This window comes from Coenobita brevimanus, chromosome 14, assembly GCF_032717465.1.
Source record: "Coenobita brevimanus isolate Jiangsu-jjx chromosome 14, ASM3271746v2, whole genome shotgun sequence".
NCBI lineage: Eukaryota > Metazoa > Arthropoda > Malacostraca > Decapoda > Coenobitidae > Coenobita > Coenobita brevimanus.
In genome coordinates this window covers 15,938,774-15,965,000 of record NC_136967.1, presented here as the reverse complement: position 1 = coordinate 15,965,000, position 26,227 = coordinate 15,938,774, and the positions used below count along the sequence as shown (strand labels likewise).

At 40.9% G+C, this 26,227-nt stretch overlaps 1 protein-coding gene and 1 non-coding gene across 2 annotated transcripts in view; one reads left to right on the top strand and one right to left on the bottom strand.

The window, feature by feature from the left end:
- LOC145389999 (uncharacterized) overlaps positions 1-26,227 on the bottom strand; it is a 75,190-nt gene that overhangs the window by 22,578 nt on the left and 26,385 nt on the right. The window lies entirely within an intron of this gene.
- LOC145390528 (5S ribosomal RNA) lies at positions 24,754-24,872 on the top strand. The gene has a single exon (XR_013895675.1). It is a non-coding gene; the product is annotated as a 5S ribosomal RNA (ribosomal RNA).

Here is a 26,227-nt window from a genome sequence, read left to right as displayed (position 1 = left end):
AAGTCAACATAAGGGTTCACTGTGGGCAAGTGGTATGAAGCTGGGATGAATGGAGTGAGGTAGGAAGTGTGTGTGTGTGTGTGTGTGTGTGTGTGCACATGTACAGTATGTTTATATATATACATCCATATAGATATACATACTGTACATATACATACTCGTACATACTACATATATACATACATACATGCATATATATATATATATATATATATATACATACATACATATATATATATATATATATATATATATATATATATATATATATATATATATATATATATATATATGCACGTATGTTGTGTACACGTAATGATGTCACGAACCGGTTAATATTAACACTGACAGAGTGAAACGGGTACGAACTGTCTAGTTGCGTGAGGAAGGGGATATACCAAGACTAGACGGATTGATGTGGATAACGAGGATAGACCAGCACCCAACGGCCATATGGTCACAAGCAGGCCAAGGAATGACTACAAGTGGTGATCTATGGTCACTTTGTATTCTGTATGCAAGTGTTGCTGTTCTAATGACAAGTATATATCCAAAGAGGTTGAATCAGCTAGAGTTCCTACAGGAATGCGTGTGACTGACCAGAACAATGAATTTTTTCCCGGTATCAGGTATGTGGGGCGGATGCGTTATGTCGGATTTTCCACGAGTTTCATTAAAAATGACGTTTTTGGGGTGAGTCGTAAAGTGCAATGCAGTGGCCATTGTGAGGGACATTTCTTTTTTACCGTTTGTGAGCACCATAACCTCCACAACCCGATTATGTGGTTATGGACTGCATCATTTTGAATTCAATCACCTGGAATTGTGTTATTGTTGCTGTAGTCCCTGGTTCATGTGGATATAAGCCCAGCATGCTATACAAGTTCGAAAACTTCAGTCAGGCGTTCCCAGAAGTTTTGTTGAAGAATTTCTGTGTTGTGAGAGTTAGGTACATGAGTTTTCTTCCTTTTTTTTTTTTTTTTTTTTTCAGGTTTCGAGGGGTAACATATTTTGCACACCTCATTTCAGTTACAGGGAACCAGAACAGTCAATGAAAACAAACGTATTGCGGTGTGTAGATCACCATTATAACAAGGGAAGGGTAGATTTTGTGTAGTATGTTTTATGTTGGTGCTGCAATGTTAGTGTGGCAGAGTTATACGTTGTCAGAGAATGCTGAGATATTCTAAATAAGTGCTTACGCTGACGTATTTGCAGGATATAGTATCAGATAATGTAAGGCATATGCTGACAGACTACACGGAGGAAAATACGAACGACCCAAGCGTTTTTTTGGTTTGGTGTGTTTAGAGTAGGAATGTGAATTTTCTCTTACCCATTCTCGACAAGCGAGTCCGTGAATATACCTTAAGAGTGTAATATATATATATATATATATATATATATATATATATATATATATATATATATATATATATATATATATATATATATATATATATATATATATAATTATGGAGGTTGGACTAGTTGGTCAAAATTCTCTGCCGATCATCCTGATACTGGGAACTGGAATCCCAGTGTGTCAGTGGGAGATATCACTGGGATGCAGTTTATGGTAAAACCAGTTTCATTACTCTTCAATAAATCTAATGACCAGGCATAAAAATGCTCATGCTGCTGACATTACACTGCACTGTACGAGACTTTCCACTCTCAGGAAATGCAATGGACAAACAGTACTTAAGTTGGTGGCATGATATGTGCATAGGAACACAGTGCCTTTATGCGAAGTTAGGACTCATATAGGAATAAAAAATAAAAAAGCTCAGCTTATTTTTCATGACACCGCATTGTTCTGACGGGTCAGGTATGAGGTAACAAAGATGAATGTAGAGGAGGGTTACATTTGAAGGCAATATTATATTCTCTGCATGACACTGCTTCATGACACCAAGGACACCTCGCGATGTGTCAGGTACGTCTCGCAGACTGAAGCCACCACACCATACCCTTTACGCAATAACTTAGCTCAGGGTTTTGTTGGCAGTATATTCCCTGCTATCCAAACTCCCTTGCTATGGCTTAACATCTTTTGTTCCTCAGATTTTTTCATATCTCAGCGACAGAAAGATAAGAGTTAAAGTAGATGATGTATATTCCAGTTTCCACTCCATTAATGCTGGCATGCCGCAAGGATCAGTTCTGGCTCCAACCCACTTCCTAATTTGAATTAATGATCTCTTATCCGTCACCCATAATCCCATCCATTCAGATGCAAATGACTCAACACTTGGCAGTTCATTCACACTTAAGTACCCATTCAAAAAGTTCAATATCTCTATCTCACAACTCAGTACAGCAGTCTCCCTAAATCAAGACTTATTTAACATCACTGGATGGAGACAAAATAATATTGTCTCATTTAATGCTAGTAAAACCAAATATATACAGTTTACTAATAGACAGATATTGCCTGATTCCTGTATTACTTTCATTAATACTAATATTCCTATCTCTAAAAGTATTGAAATTCTCGGTGTTTCACTTAACAATGCCTTCAGCTGGACCTCTAATGTCAAATCGCTTGCTAAAACCGCTTCAAAGAAACATGGATTATTGTACAGAGTCCGTAACTTCTTCACTGATGAGCAGTTAGCTTTAATTTATAAATCATGTGCGCTCTCAACTGGAATATTGCTCACCCTCGTAGAATGGATGTGGAAAGGTTGCACTAAAACAACTAGACAAAATTCAGAACAAGCTGTTAGAATTATTAACGACCCTCCTATTACAAATGAACTACCTCCCTACAGGTAAGAAGGAAAGTTTCCTCCCTTGGATTATTTCACAGGTACTTTTCTGGCATATGCTCAGACGAAGTTGCATCCATTGTGCCACCTCTCCATGCCTTCCCTTGCGCTTCACGGGCATCTGGTAGCGTTCATGACTGGACTGTCACACTGCCATATTGCAGAGTTTCTGCCTATCAGAATTCTTTTACTCCCCGAACTGCATCTCTTTGAAACACGCTTCCCCATAGCGTTTCCCCCCAAACTTCAACCTACTGCTATTCAAGTGCAACTGTTACAGATTTTTTATGAATGGAAGACACCATTAATCTGGTGTATGATTTTTTTTTAATTCATTTGTTTTTTCTTCCTCTGATCTGTTTAATTAAAAAAAGTTACATAGCAGAATAAGATAATATAATAGCTTTACATCCGTTTCATAGCACTTTTTCGTGACTACCATCACAGCCTAGTGATATACGAGTACAAGTATTGCTACGACTGAGCAAAGAAAATGGAAATATTCGATTTCAGGCCAATTTAAACTGAAAATAGTACAGTCACCTGAGACCGCACGAGGCTGACAGTATTCTTGCTGAAAGAGGGGAATTGGTAGCCCGTCTTCCTTAGCGATTTATTTTCTATCTAATACGTTTCTTTGCCTCGTATGTTAGTATAATTTTTTAATATCAACACTGCATGCATCAGCTTCATAAAAAGGATTTTTATAGGATCGTATGCAAAATAAATCGCCGAGGAAGAAGTATTGCGAGGTCCCCCAATCCAATTTCAAATACGGTTCTGAGTGACCCCAAGGGAAAACATCACTCTGGGAGAACGGGTTTACTTCCTCATTAGATATTTTTTAATTGGTTATTTATTTTTTTTTTTTTTGGGGGGGGATTTGCGGTTCGTGGTGATGTGATATTACCGTCTCACTCTCACTCTCTCTCTCTCTCTCTCTCTCTCTCTCTCATTAAATCAACTAACCTCGTCAACACAAATACAGTGACATGTTACTTCATTCTTGCTATCTCCAGACGATTTTAATTCAGCTTTATCGGGACATACGAATATTAACTGGAGGGGGTAAGATATAACCTTCATGAACCCAGTCACTACGAGAGGGAACTTCCAATTAAAAAAAAAAAAAAAAAACGGAAATTATCAAAAAGGAAAAAAGAAAAGCCATCGGGTTGAAGAGGTTCATACAAGCAGTTTCCAGTATAACACAAGCTTCCTGACAGACTTTTACAACCCACCAAATTCTTGAAACATTCCTCCACGAATTAACTGTATATTTTATGAAAGCTTCCAGTGTTTATGATTTTGGCATATTGCTTTGTTTTACTGCAAGGACGTCAGTTTCCATGTATTTATTATTATTATTATTGTTATTATTATTAGGCGATTTCTCTTAACTCTGGATAAACATGCCGCAGCGAAGGGGATAAAAACTCCACCGTACAATATATCTGCCAAACTCCATCATCATGACTGTCTGCCTAAAGATTGGTTAAATCGTTGGATGATAACAAAATATAGTGAAAAAAGACGTCCTCGGGCTGATGGGGTCAATTGCTCTCTCTACATTGTTACATATACCCCAAAATCGAAATTCTACATCGTTTTACCCGTTAATCTCCATCGTGAAAGATCTAATAAAAAGCTAATAAAAATCGCTAAACAGAAGCAAGAATAAAGTGACAGAGACGCACCTGAGCTGGAGAGATTAATTACTTTCTTGCAAATTTTTTATGTACCTTAAAAATCAAAAATATGAAGTTATTATTATTATTGATTATTATTATTTTTAGCGGGAGAATATAAGCGTGTTTTCGTACGACTTGGAAGCAAAAGTGGAGGAAGTCAAAGGGGAATGTGGTGGTTGTGAGTGGTGCTGCAATGTGGTCGTGACTCGTGTGTGTGTGTGTGTGTGTGTGTGTGTGTGTGTGTGTGTGTGTGTGTGTGTGTGTGTGTGTGTGTGTGTGTGTGTGTGTGTGTGTGTGTGTGTCTCTCTCTCTCTCTCTCTCTCTCTCTCACACACACACACACACACACACACACACACACAAAACTTTTAATCAAATGACCTAATAACACCGCCCTGCCCCTGGATCACCGAATGACTAATGCATCTACCTACTACCTGCCTGCAAAACCACTCCCTTCTCCTACTTTCCACTTTCTACCCGCGGTATTTCGAACGTTTAATACTTGACTAGGGAATGCTCGGGTTTTGACTGAATTACTGACCTCTGACCATCAGCAGCGCCAGAGTTGATTCAGAGTGGCCCGGATTTACATATCTCTTAGACTACTGAACTCAATCTTCACTTTCTATTTCTTATTGCAGTATAATTTGGAATGTCATCGCTCAGCTGATTATCGTTGAGTTAAATATTAAATCTGACTGAATTTCTGACCTATCTACTTCTCTAATCCGAAAGTACATCTAGGGTGGCCGCGACTCACTCCTTACACACTTGTCTACAAAACGGCTTTCTATATCAACTTTACACTTCTTACGAATGTATATATGAGGATGATCCCCTGGGTAGGTAAAATTCGAGGTATGACTGATTGAGTGGCCTTTATCTGTTGCCAAACGACCAATGTCAGGATTCATCTAAGCTGGTGGCCCCTTACTAAAAAAAAAAAAAAAAAAAAAAAAAAAAAAAAGGAGAAGAAAAAAAAGAAAGCCGGTCTCTTTATACCCCATGCCAGCTGCTGGGGCTCGTGATATAAGCTACCGGTGAGAAAAACGTGTGCACATAAGACTCTCCCTTGGCCACAGGGAAGGAAAGCGAAGTTTATGCCTCAAGCTGGATTCATAACAAAGGAAAAACAAATCTAGTATATAATAAAGGAGGTGACCGACCCTTGTGGCATTACACGGTCTGCTCACACTGAAACCAAAATCGACTTCTTCCGACACAAATTCCCCATGCGTGTAGGTCTGGCTAATGACTGGACGATAAGACATCCCACTTAGCTGGCTTATAATTTGGGCATTCAGTCTCTCCCATCACCCACCATCGTCATGCAGCGAGAAACAGCTTATCCTGAACGTGATCCGGTGAAACAGGGTATTCTTCTTCCGGTGAAACGTGATCTGGTGAAACGGGGTATTCTTCTTCCGGCTTCAACCCTTTCACTCCGGTGGCTTATTTTCTTGAGTTTATTCTTACTTTCTCCGGGAGGTTTTCCTTACTTTAGGATAGACTTTTTGGACAGGTGGAGTTTGATGTAGCCTTCGTTTACCTCCTCACCATAAGAGACCCCCGAATGAAAAGAACAAAAAGCGTTATACTAGAGGAGTTGAGAGAGAGAGAGAGAGAGAGAGAGAGAGAGAGAGAGAGAGAGAGAGAGAGAGAGAGAGAGAGAGAGAGAGAGAGATAATCGTATAGGAAGAACAAACCAGTGAAGCATGCCGCCGGATTGAAGGGGTTAATTCCGTACTACACGATCAGACAGTCTGCATTAGATGTGCAGTTCCGCGTCAATGTGAACAGGAACTTACCATCAGCAACGCAAGCGGGAATCGTGACAGAACTCCCACTTACAAAGGGTGATGAAAACGACAATATCTCAGAATAACACACAAAGGGTATGATGAAAGCAAGATACCCTTTGGATGGCGAGTGTGAAGGTGAGAGGTGAAGGCCACAGATACCGGATGTAAGATTAACCCTTTCAGCACCATGACGTACTTTTTAATTTAATATTGTTACCTTCAGGCGATTTTATGTAGCGTGGGAGAGAGTTTTCGAAATGGATGGGTCAGATTTTGCCTTCTTTAACTCCTAGAATACGAGAAATTTAATCTTATCCGAAGAAAAATGTAAGGAGATAGCAAAATTAACCTGAAGATGATAGTTTAGAAGTACTGTAGATAAAACAAACTTAAAGAAGAAGGAAAAGGAGTGGAGGGAGGAGGAGGCTCAATCGGAGAAGAGGCGTACAGGCAAAACACCCTCTGAATGTGGAGGTGTGAGGTGAGGGGTTGAGGCCAGAGATGCGGGATGTGCAGCACGATAAGATCACTATACGGGACGGGAAAGCGGAGAGAGGGTTGGAGTTGTCAAAGGGAATACAGGAAGAGACGGGATTCACACACACACACACACACACACACACACACACACACACACACACACACACACACTCTCTCTCTCTCTCTCTCTCTCTCTCTCTCTCTCTCTCTCTCTATGTATGTATGTATGTATGTACAGTATATAGGTATGTTTGTAACTATCTATTTGTCAAGCCAGAACTGACACTGCATCGTACATGGTCAAAATTAATTATCAGAACTAGCTCAGTCCCTTACTATACCAAATCATTCACTAACCCCGTTCAAATAAGCCAAACTTTTCCATTAGCCATTCCGGCAGTGACTCAGACCAGTAAATCGTTGTCTGGGAAGACCTTGAGAATTTGTAGTGGTTTCAGGACAGACAATGTCAAATGAACGCAGGCACAGAACACACTGGCAGTATCAGATGAACGTACACACACACACACACACACACACACACACACACACATATATATATATACTCTATATATATATATATATATATATATATATATATATATATATATATATATATGAGAGAGAGAGAGAGAATTTTTAATTTTGAGTGACCATCTTTCCATATGATAAATTCACCGATCTGATGAACAATCTGTGACGGCATCAAAGGTAGTACAGATTCCAAATTTTTCTCGCATTCACTTAGTACAAGTCATACATAAATACATTAGCTACTGCCAGTAACACCTGCTAAAATTATAATAAAATCGGACTCCAGTTCATTAGATATCTGCATAAGCGGAATATGTCTGTCTCTCGCAGCTTGATTCCTGCACCTGTCTCCCCCCTCCCCTCACTTCGCCACCACCGTACATCCAATCCTTATATACATCATCCTCGGCCGCATTTCAATACAGACGTTTATCTTCCTACAAATTTCTCATCCTACACAAATATATATTGACGCATAGACATATTATGTTTCTCTACCTAAGTGGATGTTTCCCTCTGGACAGCTAACAATAGTCCGGGTGGTCACTTTTTTTTTTTTTCCCCTAGGAGAGTCAGAGTTGAAGTTAATGTTAGTAGAAGTTTAGGTTGATATGATTAGGACAGATTGGCTTAGGTCAGGATACGTTATGCTGCTGAGGTTAGGCTAGGTTGGTTAGGTTGGAGGCTGTGAGGATTATTTTAGGTTAGAGGCAAGATGTTGAGTTAGGCTGCTCAAGTTAGGGTAGGTTAACATGCCAGGGTTAGATCAGTGTAGGTTAGAGTTGAATAAAGTAAGGATGATCGTTTTGCGAAGAGAAAGCCTAACGCACCGTGCTGAAATGGCTAACACTTGGGTAAATATTCCTTCCAACCCGCATCACTGCTTGAAAACATCACCTTGCGCGCGTGCGCACACACACACACACACACACACACACACACACACACACACACACACACACACACACACACACACACACACTTCAATTGTGTGTTTTCACCGGATATCAACAATTTCACATGTGAACCTCAGCTGCCTCTACACACACTCGGTTTCCCTGTGTGTGTGTGTGTGTGTGTGTGTGTGTGTGTGTGTGTGTGTGTGTGCATATTCATGTGTGTCTGCGGTGAAATTTGACGTCGTGATAAATTTGTTGTCAATGTGAAAATCGTGTTTTACAAAATGCTGTCGGCAAGTGAAACATACAGTATATGTTCATTTTCTTTTTACTTGCCACGTGAAACACCAGGTATAAAAGAGAGCTCGAGCTTATTTTCTTCTTGCTCTTCATGGAGAAAATTTGCCAAGTCGTCACTCCGCCTGTAAAAAGATGTGTGTGTGTGTGTGTGTGTGTGTGTGTGTGTGTGTGTGTGTGTGTGTCAAGTAGTACTGTCAACAACACGTCATTATTTACGTTGGCCATGGCATCGTAGACCAGTTTTTGTCAAAATTCATTATCAAACACGTACATTGTTTTGGATTTATACAAAAAATGGGTGTGATGAGAAGGCGAGAAACAATACAAGGAATCAGATTTTGCAAGAGCCATTGTGTGACCCCCTGTGTGTCTGGCTGTCTGGGTGTCCTCGGGAAAGGTTTGGAAGTGTGCAGCGAGATTATGCCGATTTAACTCTTTATCCCGCTGAGTTCGAGATTTTTTTTTTTATTATATTCTTGTCCTCCCCTGATTATTTTATTCGACTTAGGGATGACTTTTCGACCTAGGGGTGTCAGACAAATTCTTAATAAACCCCATTAGATACTTTTTTTTTTTTTTTAATTTGTTGGAGACGATTGTCTTAATTTAAGGGGTTGATTCACCATGAACTGAATGAGTCGTTTGAGAGCAGTAGGAATAAAATTAGAAACCGTACTAAAGGTATTAATGGAAACTTCCTAACCTTTAATTACGAGGGGCGTGAATCAATAAATATCGTCTATGAGCAAGAATTTAACAGCAAGTATTACTCAGTGCTTCATGGAGAATGTTTCTAACCCTTTCGCTGGTCGAGGTCTCCCCTAATCTGAATGTAGATCATCTGATGAGATCAAAAATAAAATGTATCCGACGTCAAATTATGAAGGAGTTTAATATCTTTCAAGTGAAGGATGAGGGAACGGATCCACGGCCTTTGTCACATGGGAACTCGATGATAGTTTCTCTTACTCTCATCTCTGTTTCTGGATTCTGGTTACCCCATTCATACGAGCAGGAGGAGGTGATGATAATGGCAATGATGACGATGACAATGTTGATGATAGGCCAATAATGATCTTGATAAATATGATGAATATAATGCTGCTGCTGCTGCTGTTGCTGCTGCTGCTGCTGCTGCTGATGATGATGATGATGATAATTTGAAGATGCTGAATCAAATACCATCTCTTTCGTATATACACTCATGTGTGTGTGTGTGTGTGTGTGTGTGTGTGTGTGTGTGTGTGTGTGTGTGTGTGTGTGTGTGTGTGTGTGTGTGTGTGTGTGTGTAATGGAGTCTGTGGTACAGTGATGGAGCGTGCGTTTCGTACACGGGTGAACCAGGGTTCGCGCCCCGCCAGGGTAATAAACTTTGGGAGTGTTCACCCGGCCACGTACTGCATTGGCGGACGCAAGGGGTGTTGTGGTTGAACCAATGTCGCTTACTATAAAGTATGCTCGCACCCAGTCGGCTTACGCCGGCCGATTACACTTGGTTCACAGACTACACACACATCCAAAGCCACTCCAACACTACAATTACACTTACAAGCACTTCTCACCCTATATACAATCTCTGCTAGACAGCCTAAGCCACTTGGTAGAGATATATTGGCTATATCGTCTCCACTTCGGTCGGGATAGGCCGGTCCTGCAGTGGATACTCAAACGGCTGATGATGATGATGATGATACTATATATATATATATATATATATATATATATATATATATATATATATATATATATATACATATATATATATATATATATATATATATATATATATATATATATATATATATATATATATATATATATATATATATATATATATATATATCACCTGCCGCAAGAAAACACAAGTTACACTCTGTGCCTTATTCACACTGGCTCGGGAGATTTCATAACAAGATCTTCCCCAGTGAATTTTGTCTTGTTGCATTTTAACATTATCAGGCTCCTATAACCCATTATTAGCTAAATATAATCCATAGGCGTTATCTGGAGTAGAGTGCCGGTACTAGGGTTGGTTTTACAATGAGAGGGCTAATGAAAGTTTGTAGCACTCAGGTTCCGAAGACTTACTCTCAGCTGAGTGAAATCATATGTCGTTAGCTGGAGTAGAATAGCCGAGTTTTCTCGACTATGAGACAGAACTGAGATGTGATATGCAAACTAAATCGCTAAGGAAGAAGTCCTGCAATATAACCTGTGCCACCAAGAATAACGGCTTCTAGACCAAACTGGGGTGTAAAGCTAACAGTCAACAATTCATATACGCGTCTCAAAACTATACACACCTAATGCGACGAACAATTAATCACACACACCACAAAGCCAGCCAGGAGACAGGACGTGTGTGCTGGGCAATCCCTAGGTCCTGTCCTCCCCCCTTACTGTTTTTTAACCAGTCCATACCCCACTGACCGGGCTAATGTATGGCCCGGCCTGCACTATAGAAGGGAATCTTTAAACGAACGAACGAACAATTAATGTTTAAGTGGTCTGAAAGTCTTCGATACTCACTTAAGTAGTTTAAAAGCCCAGACGTGTGAAAGAATTATTGACTGCGACTGTACAGTACACCCAGCCTTCCGGTGACACACACACACACACACACACACACACACACACACACACACACACACACACACACACACACATATTTCTTTTCTGTGGCCCCAGGCGGGTGTAGTTCAACAAATGATCATTGCTGATGTTTAAACGCGGCCGTTGGTTATGAAAGACGTTGTGTGGAGTGTGTTGCACGCCGCACCGCAAACCTACCCTGCCAATGGAAAATAGTCTGATGGAGATTGTTTCTAACCCCCTCACTTCTAAATTGTCTACAGCTGTAAGGAGAATAAAATACATATGTCGTCATCATATTGCACCCACTGGCAAAAATGGATGAATGAATGAATAAATAAATAAAAAGAGGGTAGGACAGGAGATGAGTTGTGGGCATTATAGCGGTGTTAGTATGTGTTGACTGGTGCTACTACTAAACAGTTACTTGAAGCAGATGGTAATTGTGTTAGCAGTGCCATAGCTAATGGTGGTAATATAGGGTAAGCAGCTAATAATACTAGTGGCGGTGGTGGTGGTGGTGGTGGTGGTGGCAGTTGTGTTTTGTGGTGGCCGTTGTACATGATGGTGCTGTTAGTTGGTCTGACCCAGCAACACCCGCCAGCTAGAGTGGCAGCATGCGTGTGTGTGGGCTGGTGGTCCTGCCTGCAGAAATTCTGCAACTGTATAAGACGCGTGTAGCGGTGTTACACCACAGTGCTGCCCCCTCCACCTCACTTGATTTTGCTTGCCCCACCTCGGCCAGATATATATATATATATATATATATATATATATATATATATATATATATACTGCAGAATGCCATTTCATAATATACCATCAGGTCTATTAAACACCTCTAACAGCCATTCCTCGTAGCCTGAAAGTGTTAACTTTCATACCTGACTTGTTCACACATCCACCTACCTAGTTATCCACCTTTTCCCTGATCATCCATGGTGTACAGCATCCCAACTGTTTATGAGTGTGTGCACACTGCTGGACAATGTAACTCTATCATGATCAGGACAACTCTCGTATTCTATGATTTCATTCAGAGAAGAATAAGTCATAGGAGCCAAAGAGCGTTAATACTTCCACCATTAAGCTTCTCATGATCAGAAGGACTATTATTCTATCCCAGCCAAGACGGTTTTATTCAGGTAAGAGAGAGTCACAGGAGCATGAGAGTGTTGGGGATCAAGGCTATTAACCCGAATAATTAATGTACTTTAAGGGGGAGTAATAGAAGGCTGGGTTATTGAAAATCATTCTGTCCCCTCAAAACAGACTTATATGAGCATAGTACTTCGGACACGCTGATCGTCGCTACAGATTCTTGCTACCACCAGACGGACTTCATTCAGCTTCAGAGAGCTTTTCGAACTAGAGAGGTTAGATACAACCTTCATCAACCCCTTCAGTACGAATGGTCTTTTCAGAGTTGAAAAAAACCGTCTGGAGATGGCAAGAATATACTAATACATCATCGTACTGAAAGCATTAACTGTTTCCATAATGTGAGTTCAAAACATCAGTATATTACTCACTGTTACTTGTAAACACGTGTTTATAATTATTATCTGTATAAACAAGTGAAAGACTGAGAGTAGTGTGCTTGTGTTTATTTGTGTAATAAGCTTGTGTGTGTGGGGGGGGGCATGCTACGTCACAGCTGTGGAGTTTTAAGTGGTAAGTTGAGGAGGCGGGTTGATCTCCACTTGACAACTCCACTCCGATCCACTTCTCTCCTTCCTCCATCTCCCCCCCCCTTCTCTCTCTCTCTCTCTCTCTCTCTCTCTCTCTCTCAGCTTCCTATCACACATCTGGAGTATCTCCTTCATGCTGATCCACTGACATGCATCTGACAAATCAATCGGGCCAAAAGTCGTTTGTCAGCGTAATATAGAGGGTGCGGGGGAGGGGGAGGAGGGGAAGAGTGGAGGGGGGAAGAGTTAGGAGGAGGAGGAGGAGGGGCAGGAAAAGGAGGTGGAGGAGGAGGAGGAGGGGCAGGAAAAGGAGGAGGAGGAGGAGGTAGAAGAGGGAGGAGGTCGGGAATGAGAGGAAAAAGGAAGGGAAGAGTGGGAGAAGAGGAGAATAAGAGGAAAGGTGGGCTACGAAGGGGGTAGAGCGAGAGGACGATGAGGAAAACTGGGCTAAGAGGGGGGGGGGTGGAGGAACGAGGGAAAGGGATAAATGGGAGGGTACAAGTGGTAAGGAGGAGTGAGAGAAAAAAGGAGGCAAAACACCGAGGTCGGAAGAACGAGGGAAGTAGGGAGAGAGAGAGAGAGAGAGAGAGAGAGAGAGAGAGAGGATGAATGATGGTGAGAGATAGGTGGAGGAAGAGTGGGAATAAGGAGGGGCAGAGGAAAAGGTAGAGATAAGGATGGGGGGGGGGAGAAGATAGGGAGGAGGGGCAAAGGGTCATCTGTCTCGATCTGTCAGACCTCTCCATCAAGCCTTGGTCGTAAATAACGGTTGATCACTCGAGTCTAAGAGCGTCTTCTGTTAAAGCACGAACGCTCTCTCTCTCTCTCTCTCTCTGTTTTTTTTTTTACCATTGCAATGCGGTTGCTGTGATGATCCCCATAAGTCAAGCACAGTTGGGAGAGAAATTCAAGACAAGTTTTTGAAGAGACAGTGATCCCATGACGGACGTATTCAGCTTTGTGACACTGAGACTTGTTTTTTGTGCCAGTTTTTGCTTCCCGGACACTGCAGGGTATGCCTTTGGCCGTGCTGTCAAAGGAAATATCGTAAGGTACATTTATGTCGCCAATAGAAGGCTCAGAGTTGTTTAATTATGTGTTTGTGTCATTGGATCATTTATGTCACGTGATCTGCCGAGCACGAGTTCTACAGTCAGTAATGTAACCGGAATGAGACTGATAAACCTTTATCAGACACAATCTTTATGCTTGCTTTCGTGGCATACATTCCAAATACTGTACATTTGCCAGATTAGATACCCTGAGACGAAGGCCAACCTCCATCTTGGAATATACTTCTTTTCACTCCTGCGATCTTGATTTTTGACACACGACCTTCATATATAAACTTGACTTAAATGTGAGCAGTAGCCACGAGGCTATAAATAATGAAGTTTCAAAGCCAAAGCTTTCTGAAACTGGAGCCACTCAGTCAGCCAGCCAGGGAGACAGACAGACAGACAAACAGAAAAAGAGACACATGACTAAAATTATTATCTATCCACGACACGTGAGATAAATATGATTAGAGACGGAACATACGAATGGATAAACGAAAAGAATGAGGTGAAAGTGAGATTGGTAACAGACAAATAAAAGGCAAAGCGGAGGGAAGCGGATGACGGTGAAAAGGAGGCTGTAAGAAAAATGAGCACACTATGGATGAAGAGCAGAGGAGAGGCCTGGCTAAGCTCAGTTAGGTACTCGTGAAGCAGGGCATGTGTGGTGATGACAGGCCGAGAGAAGAAGAAAAGATCATGACAGGGAAACCAATGATTAAGAAAAGACAATCTACACTAAGACAGCAGGGCAGAGAAAGAAAGCAGGCTGCAGGGAAAAGAGCAGAGAAGAGAGTGAGGTAAAGAGAGCGAGCCGAGAAAGAAAGTAAGGTGAAGAGGACAGGCAGAGGAAGAAAGTTAATGAGGGCGAGGCAGAGGAAGACAGTAAAGAGAAGAAGCGTGGAATTTCTGGGCGTACGGTTGTGTAACGTGGGGTGGTGTTGCTGTATACCCTACTTGGGTAATGGCGCAGCATTGTCAGGTCCGGTGGTCTGGCCTGGTCCTTGGCTTCGGGCACTCACTCACTCATCACGCCTGGCTAAGTGGCCGCTCAGCTGGTGACCACATGTGACACGACACCACCCTTGCCTTGCATCACGGAACCTATACTCTTTTCATTTCAACTTGGCCTAAAACTGCCCTTTCTCCGTTTTGTATGCTGAGCTGCAACAAGATATTAACACCAGAATATAGTGCTAGTCACATCGAAACACAAAGGATGTAGGATGAAGAGCCGTAGTATTGTCATTACGCCACTGAGATTGTTGGAATAAGTTGCAAAAGGACGAAAGTCTCCACTAAGCTAAGGCGAACTAAAAAGAAGCTTCTCACCACCCATCCATCCGCCTCTGTTGTTTCATCCACCGTAAATCTTCTTTCCTAACGTTTCACAACTTCACTCTTTTTCATCATTAACTGACTTACCCAATAAACCCCTTCAATCCAATGGCATCCTTAGTTCATACGTGGTAGGCTGGATGGTAATATTCAGTTTAGGAGAGACGTCCTTGGTTATAGACGGGGTTGATTCTGCACTTATACTCCCAGCAATTTATACTCTGTTCTTGTGTGTTCACTCGCCCACAGCATGCCTCCTGGCAACACTGTATCATTTCGCTGTGTTCCCATCTGCCGTGTTTAGGGTGGCATAGGAGGCTTCGTATCGCCTCGTCCTTGAGGCTCATAATGCATATTACGCTTAAACATCCACTTGTATGTTACCAATAACGCGAAATAGTTTGAATCAACAATACATAAGAGGATACTGGAGTATAATATGAAAAATAAATCGCCATGGAAGAGGTGTTTCGAAATCTCCAAAGTCGTACAGCATACGGATCTTAGAAACAACTTACTGTATGTTTTATCATCAACGATACCTGCACTAAGGAATTTTCCACACTCCTGCCATACTGTTGCCATTATAATTGCTTCCATAGATTAAAAAAAAAAAAAATAACTATCTTCCCACTTCAGTCTAAAGAAACTTTACTGCTGGCGAAGTACAATGAAAACCTTATCTCTACTGCTTTTATTCTAACCTGACTTAAAACTACCATCTTTCCATCTTGAATGCTGAGTAGTAAAAACAGAGCGACTCTAAAATATGATGCTAGTCACAAAGACGTGCTATGGAAAAGATGCAGAACCTCAGTATTGTCTTTTCTCACCATTGACTTAAGTAAAATAAGCTGCAAAAGGACAAAAATTTGGGTCAGATTAAGGTAAACGGAGTATAATGTGTGTTTCTGAGAGTTCGATTTTATTTTCCCACTATGTATTTGTCAAACTCTTGGGAGATGCTTGTCTTTCTGTCTGTACATCATCAATGCCTTCTTCCCGTAGCCTACATTCTAACTATACAATTCCTCCGTTCATTCTGTTTTCTTTACCTGCACTCTCTTAACTACACCATCCAGCTTTTCATCCTACTTCTCTTAATTTAACTCTCATTTCCTGTCTTGTCCAGCATACACTACATTTAAATTCAATACATTCTCTTAATATTCTATGTATGAGTAAAGTATGCCTCTACTCGTTCCACCTGTATTATCTACCATTTCCAATTACACTACAGTCATTTCCAGTTTCATTATCTTTTATTATCTACATTACTTGCATTTTCATTCTATTCTTATTACCTTGTTTTAAGATATTATCTCTTCATTCCACTGCCACTATTAGCCTTGTTTCTAAATATTACCGGTTTTCATTCCACCCCCACTGCCGTCATATATATATATATATATATATATATATATATATATATATATATAATTATCTTTTCCTATCTGCACATGTGCTATTACTTCTTTCCATTGTATTCTATCCTCCATTATCTTCTATCCATACTATTATCATGCCATTACCCTATTATCTTTTCCTATCTACACTTGATTCTTATTACCTTCCTTCTCCTGTCTTACCTATTATGTATTTACTTTTAGCTTCTTCTATCTACATTATTTCTTCTTGTCTTTCCGTTTCCTCCTTTTCATTTTATTTCCGTGTTCAACTTTCTGCCTTTTAATTCTCTCTCTCTCTCTCTCTCTCTCTCTCTCTCTCTCTCTCACACACACACACACACATTATATACCTCCTGCTTCTTACCTACCCTAGTACCTCTTTTCCTTCTACTGCTGTTCCTCTATCCTTCTACGTACAGTCAACTAAAAACTGTTCATAACCCACGGCAAAGTTCCCTGTGCAAAACACTACAACACTCAACATACTGCCACAACATTCACCCACAAGTACAAACACCTCTGGGTCACAAGGGAGTATTCTTACTGACGGCGGTACGATGGCTATTTTTTAATTCTTGCCACCAAAGGATTATTTTTATTGAATTCAAAGGAGATTTCTTGCCGTGAACGGATTTGAAACATCTTCACTGACGCTCAGCAACACATATCGTGTATTAAATGTTTCATTCTTTTTTAACCGAGATATCGCAAGCTATTCAGTACGATAAGGTTTACATCTTGCTAGTAAGGGAGATTCTCTGTAGTGTATGGGTTAGAAACAATCTACAGTACATTAATGCCTTCCTTCTGATGACGTCTTGTTTATTTTTTTTTTCAACCGGCAGTTTCTGGCAATCATTTGAGAGTCATACAATGAGAGCAGAGAGTTATTTTCTTAACCCTTGGGCCGCTTAGAATTTTCTCAGATGAGAAAATCCTCTGTTGTTAGCCTGCATAAAATACATAGATACTTTTATAGAGAAAAGGATAATTGAGATAGTGTTTAGCTATGTGACGTCTACATTTTCACCAGTAGAGCAAAATTGTCAAATTATTAATTCTGACTAAACTACCCAACTGTATCCTAAGCAGCGACAGTGTTTATATCTACACCATTAGCAACAAATGCTAATTGTGATTCTCTTGATTTATACTACGTTCAACGAGAAGCAATTCGTCGCCGATAATGATGTTTACCCTCTCAAATGCTGTAAGTGCTCACGATGTAGCAAGGGAACTAACAGCAGCTGTAGTCTCTTGACACAGTACCGGTAGTTGTTCTTTGTACGCACACGCACTCATTCTCTCTCTCTCTCTCTCTCTTTGGTGAGTGCTACCACCAATCGATTTTTTTTTTTAAAGGACTGGAGTGGTTTCATACAGTTTTCATCAACCTCTTCACTACCAGATGGTTCCCTTAACCTGAATGAAATAATAGACGGCAACAAGAATAAACTTCTAAGAGACACCCTCCCTTCTTGTGTCTGGCAGTGGGGAATAGTGGAGATGCCTTTCACATTTTACTCGTGGAACCATCTGACGATTTTACTTATTTTCTAGCGGGATGGGTTACACACAACCCTCATTAACTCCTTCACTGCCTGATGGCTTCTCTGAGCCCACTAAAAATCGTATGAAAGCAACAAGAAGAGGATAATGACATATTTTCTCACGTTCTGTGATCACGAATTGTCTATGGAACTAACAACACCTTTGGTGGTGGTCCTTGCATGCTGCAGTCATTCATTAGGTGTTGTTTTGATGCCAGCAGCAGGGAACTGGGGGACTTCATTGCTTCGGCGACTTAATTCTTGCTACTACCTGGCGATTTTACTGACGTCCCATCGTTTGAAGGCTCAGAATAGTTTCCAGTAACCCCTTCAAGTTTGAGAACTATTTTTTCCTGTCAGTGCCACGTGCAGGTGATATCATTACGCTCAAGAGTCGCCTCTTGTCGTCTGAGGGTTCAAAACATTTTTCAGTAATGCTTTCAGAATTTCAAAAATATTAACCGATTTAATCTTGCCATATATATATATATATATATATATATATATATATATATATATATATATATATATATATAAAAATATATATATATATATATATTGAGTATCCACTGCAGGACCGGCCTATCCCTACCGAAGTGGGGACGATACAGCCAATGTATCTCTACCAAGTGGCTTAGGCTGTCTAGTAGAGATTGTATGTAGGGTGAGAAGTGCTTGAAAGTGTAACTGTTGTGTTGGGGTGGCTTTGGATATGTGTATAGTCTGTGAACCAAGTGTAATCGGCCCGCGCAAGCCGACTGGGTGCAAGCATACTTCATAGTATGCGACACTGGTTCAACCACAGCGCCCCTGATGTCCGCCAAAGCAGTACGTTGCCAGAAGAACGCTCACAAAGTTTATTACCCTGGCGGGGCGCGAACCCTCGTTCTTCAGTGTACGAAAACGCACACTTTACCACAGAGGCTCCATATATATATATATATATTCAGCTTAAGAGTGGATTCTAGCGATTCAAGCTCCAATGATGTTTATCCACACAAGTGCTGCCAGTGTTCACGATGTATCAGAAGAACCAATATCAACTGTATTTACTTGACCTTTACCACTGGCTTCCATCCCCACCCCACGCACACATACACTGCTCGTGCTCCTTCATTACGCTTTATTTATACCGCCAGCACGGACTGGGGGAAGGTCCACGCTTTTCGGACCTGATTCTTCTTTCTAGCAGGCGATTTTTTTCTGTCTTGGGGTTACCTTTCAGTCGTCGTCTAAGGGCTAGAATTGTGTGTGGTAATACTTTCAGAACGAAAGAAGCTTATTATATTCTTGTTGCAGTTAGACAATTTTATTCACGATTACATTCAAAAGTATAGTCACGAAGGACAGCTTACATATGAACATACTCCTGCTGCACAATTTCTACAACATACCACGAGTGAACAGTTACAGTGATGAAAGCCAGGCTATTCACAAAGGTCGGCTGATGTCAAGAACTATGCAGATTCTAGCATCAGGTTTCACTGCCCTCGAAATCCAGACCATGACCCGCCGACGTGCCCCGGTGTTGTGCTTGTTGCCTTCACCGGGACGCAGACAAAGCTAACACATCTCGTATTATTGACAGCTCTTCCTTACCAGTTCATTTCAGCATATCACACGTAAATATTCTTTGATGTCATGTATGAAATCCGTGTTAGTGATGGAAAGATATTGGTGGCATATTAGATCACGAGGCCTATCTATCATCTCATCGTTACCATTTTTTTTTTTTTTTTGCAAATCAAAGGTAAATATTCTTTTGTATGTCATGTCAGTAATCAGTGTTAGTGTTGAGAATATACAAGCGGCATAATAGACAATAGTGATGTGTAATAATCAAGATAAACCGTTAAGAAAGAAGGCCACTCAAGCCGAGAAGATTGCAGCTCAAGGTCCGCAAAGAAGTCGCTGCATACATTACGACAGTCACATCTAGGGCCGGGGCAAAATAATCAGACGCTACAAAGACTCCATCTGATGCCCTACCATTGCATTCACCCCTGCTCTACCTCGATTCTTTTGTTGACAGGTCGTGCAAATAATGGCGGGAAAAAAGAAAGAAAAAGAAAAGAGGAAAAAATAGCGGAAGTGAAATCTGATCCGTGACTGGGCCGCCCACACCCAGGCAAAATCGCATGGGCTTATCACTAGCAGCAGGTCGATGTGTAAATGGCAGGGGTGAGTGGTGACGGATGTGACAGGTTGGTGTTGTATGTGCAATAGGATGCTTTGTATTCAACATTTTTTTTTAAATTGTTGTTGGTGTTGTGTGTGCAAGGATGCTTGAGAATATATACATAACTCCCTTCTCCTTTTTTATATTTGTATACTAGACTTGAATATATATGAAACTTCCTTATCCTTTCATATGCTACGTGCTACAGGGACTTAATAATACATGAAACTCCCCCCCCCCCTTTCTTTTCTGGTGTTGGTGATGCGTCAGAGGCTGCTTGATTTGGCCTATATGTGAACTTCCTTATTTATTTTATATTGATGTTGGTGTTAAGCGTGCTTGAATATATTCAATTTGCTAGTTTTTTTTGTATACTAGAAACTTGAATATAATTATACTTCCTTATTGTTTTTATACTGTATACCGCAAACTGTGACAAAGTGATGTTGTGTGTCTTAGGGTTCTTGAGTATATTTGAAACGCCCTAATTTTTTTGTCTAATATTCATCTCGCTGGGACTGCTTGAATGCGTTTATGTTTAGTAAGCAAGAAATAATACTGGAACTCATACAGACACTAACAATTTTCCCTTCCTTTCTCAGCACCTTCCCTCTGGCGCCAAGTTCCACAGGCCCTAGGTCACAAACACGACCCCATACAACGCTGCTTATACTTAACTCTGCCTTCTCATCTACTTAATGACCCTGTCTAATTATTTTCTGGGGGACACGATTTTTCCTGGTGTCAGCACAGGTGGGCGAGGGTCACTGAGTAAGACCACTGTCCCTTTTTTAGTAACCGCCCCAGCTCGCCTCAACAAATACTACGCACGTCAACTCCTCAAGGTCTCTGTCGCAAAAACTGTACCGGAGAACAGGTCCTGTATATAGTGAAGGCTGGACTGCTTTTAGGCTCTTCAGGAGGCATAAGGTCCGGTACCATACCTAGCAAATATAATGTGGCAAGATCCCGTTATTATGTCGCCTTTTTGACACCCTTTATTGCCATTGAATTCACGTTGAACTAATGAATATTAACTATCTGTTAAACGCCTGTCAAGGCCTATAAAGCTGATCTGCCAGTTTTCCAAAACTCTAAGTATTGGACAAGCTGTACTGAAAATGTGATACTTTGGAACACCTATAAATAAGACTTAAGTATATAAAATGTGCATATATATATATATATACAGTATATATATATATATATATATATATATATATATATATATATATATATATATATATATCTATGTGTGTGTGTGTGTGTGTGTGTGTGGTCGGTGGGGGTGCTCACCATCCACTCACTCGATGTAATGCTGCTGTCGGGTGTCTGCCCTTTCGTTTCCCCCATCCTTCTTTCCTTCCATCCTGTTCTGTCTTTCTTTCCTTGTCCTTCTGCCTACGGGTGACTTTACACTCGCTCTTCTGTCTTTCTTTCCTTCATTCTTTCCTTTTCCTTCTGCCTGTGGGTGACTCTACACTGAGTGACAAGCCAAATGGTTTCTTGTACACCAGGAAACAATTTACTACGCTGGGTGGTAACCATATAACCAAATTTTGGCGTCTAAGTGGGTAATTATTGCGCTCCAGTCGGATTGAGCCGTTGAAGGTTTATATCCAAGGGATGGTTGGGGCTGAGTGCTCGTGTAATGCCTCTCAGGGATGAGTGAGGATATACAGTATATATATATATATATATATATATATATATATATATATATATATATATATATATATATATATATATATATAAACATTCTTCAATCCTTTTTAAGGTTGCAGTTCTGCTTTTACCTCTGAAACTAATGACGGTCGCAATTGAAGCCAGAATATACGGTAAATTGCTTTTTGCTCCCAGACCCAGTTATAACCAGTGTGTCCTCCGTTCTATTTTTTTTTTGTTCCCCGGAGCTGCTGTTAGTGTTTGCTCTGTGTAAACCAGGCGGGGATGCAGGAGAGAGAGTGGTGCTGATGAATGCGGGAAGGAGTCTGACATGCATACAGCTAGGTCATCAGGTTGGATGTTTATAGGAAACTGGGTAACAAGGAAGACGAGATGCTGAAAGTGTAGGCGAGACAGGATGACTGAAGGCCTCATTCTTGTGGGCTTAGGAGGCTTACCAGAAGGATTTCATTGGCGAAAAAGAGACCTATGTATGTAAACCATTAATGCACCATTTACAGAGACAGACTGTGAGAAGTACATAATATGGAGTCTCCTTGGCGACGAGAATGCGGGTCTGGGTGAGCGAGTTGGATGTGCGTAGGGAAGAAGGCATGGGGTGTAATGAGGGTGTCAGGTGGATCACTGCCGGACGGACGAAATGATTAGAGGTCGTATTCTCGTGTGCTTTGGAGGTGCCTAGCCCCTGCTCTTTGGCGATTTAAGCAGCATGTTGCAGTTTACAAGGTTCTTTTATTTTTACATCGATATATACTACAGAAAAGATTGGCAAGATACTAGTATCCCACCATTTGCCGCAACAGACTGGTGAGGAAGAAGTGCTAGGTATAATGCTTGCCTAGGAGAGCAAGTTGTAGGCATGTAGGCAAGTGGTTACGGGACTTTAATATTTGCCTACACAGCGGATCAGTGTTGGGTGGATGGGATGACTGAAGGCCGTATTCGCTTGGGATCTGGGGGCTTTCAAGCACGTTTTCTTCAGCTACTTATTTCGCATAGTTCACCTTAATCCTTTCAGTACGATGTCTTTTTTTAATTACCTTTACCGTCAGACAGTTATATTCAAATTAGGAGAAACCCCCCATTACCCACTGGCTTAATGAAAGCTATATCTTAACTTCCGGTTCTTATAGTCTCTCCTGAACTGCGTAAGTAGTTTGGAGACAGGATGATTTTTGTTTCAAGACATCCTGGTATTGAAGGGGCTAAAACTATATTCTCTTGGGCAGTGGAGGGCTTCGAGCATGAGTTCCTAAATACATATCAATATCGAAAGTTTCCATTAATAGAATACAAGTGAATTTTGACTTGCCATATCCAGCAATTAACTAATAACAAAGGTACCTCGGAGCTATCTGTGCTGACAAAAACAGTTGTGTGTGTGTGTGTGTGTGTGTGTGTGTGTGTGTGTGTGTGTGTGTGTGTGTGTGCACGCGAGCGTGCGTGCTGAAGGGCATAAATGTGAGTGGAGGGGGGGTGGGTCTGAGAAAGCTGGTTATATAGAAAGGAAGCTGGTCTGGGGTGAAGGACGGTGTGGTGGAGTGAGGAAGAGGCGAGAGGGGAGGAGGGAAAATTATGTACTGTGAGAGAAGGAAAGTGATCTATGAAGAGTGAATGAAGTGGCTTGAGACTGGGACAGAGATAGAGAGGTGGACAGATAGACAGAAACAGATAATTATAAAGGTAAAAGATAGACAGTCAGAGGGATAGGTATATAGAAGGACAGACAGACAGACAGACACAGATATACAGATAGATTTATAAATATAGATAGATAGATAAATAGATAGACAGGCAGATAGACAAAAAAAGTATATCTATCTATTTCTATCTATCTATCAATAACTCTATATCTATTTATACAGAGAGAGAGAGAGAGAGAGAGAGAGAGAGAGAGAGAGAGAGAGAGAATAAGCTGATGTGGATACGTCGATAAGTATACACGAAGTTCACCTTGAGAGAATGGGAGATAATTCACGAAAATAACAGTAAATGGGGACGGTGAAAGAAAATTATACATTAATGGTACTGATGAATATACCTTGACTCCTGCGGTATGTTGACGCCTGTTATTTCTTTGATTCGGGTTACAAAACAGACGATCTTAATTTACAGTTTAAGGATGTGTCTTGTAGTGAAGGGGTTAATGAAGGCAACATCTGACCCTTCCAGTTTGAAATTTTTCTCCCAAGCTGAATAAAACCGTCTGGTAGTAGCAACAGAATAGAACATAGAAGGTGGAGTGAATCTTGTATTTTATTCCGGCTAACGAGACGATTTCAGGAAACAAGCCACTGCAACTCAGGTCAAATGTTGTCACGATGATCATTGTGGCTGATATATATTTTTTCTTTTTATTTCAGCCCACGTCAAAAGATTATATTTAGGTCAGTGAAACCCACAGCTGTTAAAGTGTTTAATATCGATGAGACTGTGGTACGTGGTAGGTAGATAGACAGACAGATAGACAGATAGACTGGTAGATCAGGCATGGCAACCTTTTTGAATCGGCGGACCTAATTATGATTTAGGTATCGAACAGAGGGCCATTTGCGTTTAGATTAATCAAAAGATATTGTTACCGTCAACTAGAGGCATGTTAATATAAATCAACTGCTGTCAATTGTAGTAACTCTTATAATGACGTGGGCGCGCGAGCACGCACGCACGCACGCACGCACACACACACACACACACACACACACACACACACACACACACACACACACATTTTATATATATATATATATATATATATATATATATATATGATGGCCATACCACGTTGAGTACACCGCTTCCCGTCCGATCAGCGAAGTTAAGCAACGTTGGGTCTGGTTAGTACTTGGATGGGTGACCGTCTGGGAACACCAGATGCTGTTGGCATCCCTACGTGTCAAATGGGGTTGGTGGAGGATTAGTGCCCCTCCCTGTAAAACAATGAACTCTAAGCCGTTGGCCACCCCGTTTGGGATACATGGCGTCTGGCAATGAATGAATATATATATATATTATATATATATATATATATATATGAGAGAGAGAGTAGAGAATTAGTACCTGTACTGGTAAAGATAACAGTACAAGGTTATCAGAAATACGAGCGGATTTTGCCTCTGAAGTGTAGCAAGGATTCCGAAGGCGCGATTGATTTATCAGCATCATGAATCTGGTATATAATGTCATTTTTAATATATTCTTGTTACCTTCAGACAGTTTAGAGGAGATTTATCCAGCCGAGGGATTAGCTATAGCCTTAATCAACTCGTTAAGTACTAAATATAAACGGTTTAATAAAGTCGTCTGCTGGTTGTGTGACTGAAATAAAAAAGACGCAGTGGCAGTGAAACGGCTGTGTCACTGAGGTTCATTTAACTATGGCCAGGATGTTTGATTTTTCTCAGACTTTAGTTTTTTAAAAAACTTGCTTTTTTTTTTTTTTTTTTTTGAGGTGGGAATATGATGATGATGATGATGATGATGATGATGTCGTTATTTAGAGAATCCTCGCCATTCTCCTCCTCCTCCTCCTCCTCCTCCATATCATCATCATCATCATCGTCATCATCATCATCATCATCGTCATCATTTACAACCATAATCCAAACTAATAAATGGTGTGTGTAGGATTAAAAAATAATGAATGACTATAAGCAAAATTATCAACACAATACGATTGCAGGAATTTACGATTACGTGTTCTGCGCACCGCCCTTCGCCTGCAAGCTCGTAGTCGCGCAGCTCAAAAGGCCAGACTTTATGGTTCCCTCCTTATGTGACCTTTGAGTCCTCCATTTCGTCCTATATTTGTCGGGCTCGAAGGGGGTTAAAAATGTGCGGAATTTATGTGGTCTAGGGGGTAAAGGAGGCTCGTAGCGTCTCTTCCTTAGCAATTTATTCTGCATATTAAGCTTTGACATTTTCTCATACATAAAGTTGTAAAGTTTTAATATCGACATAAATTTTATCAAACGCATTCAAGAGGATATTATTTGTAATGTGCTAAATAAATCGCTAAGGAAGAGGTGTTGCGAAATCCCCAAAGCCACCCAGAACATGAAGGATGATGAGTGTTAATACGCGTACAGGAGAAATTGACGAAGTGTGTATGAACGTCTGGAAAGTGGAGCGTGCTGGGACTCCGGGCGTAGATGTGGTGGAAAGTGAAGAGGTGGCATTGGTGGAGTGGCTGTGTGTGTGTGTGTGTGTGTGTGTGTGTGTGTGTGTGTGTCAGAGAGAGA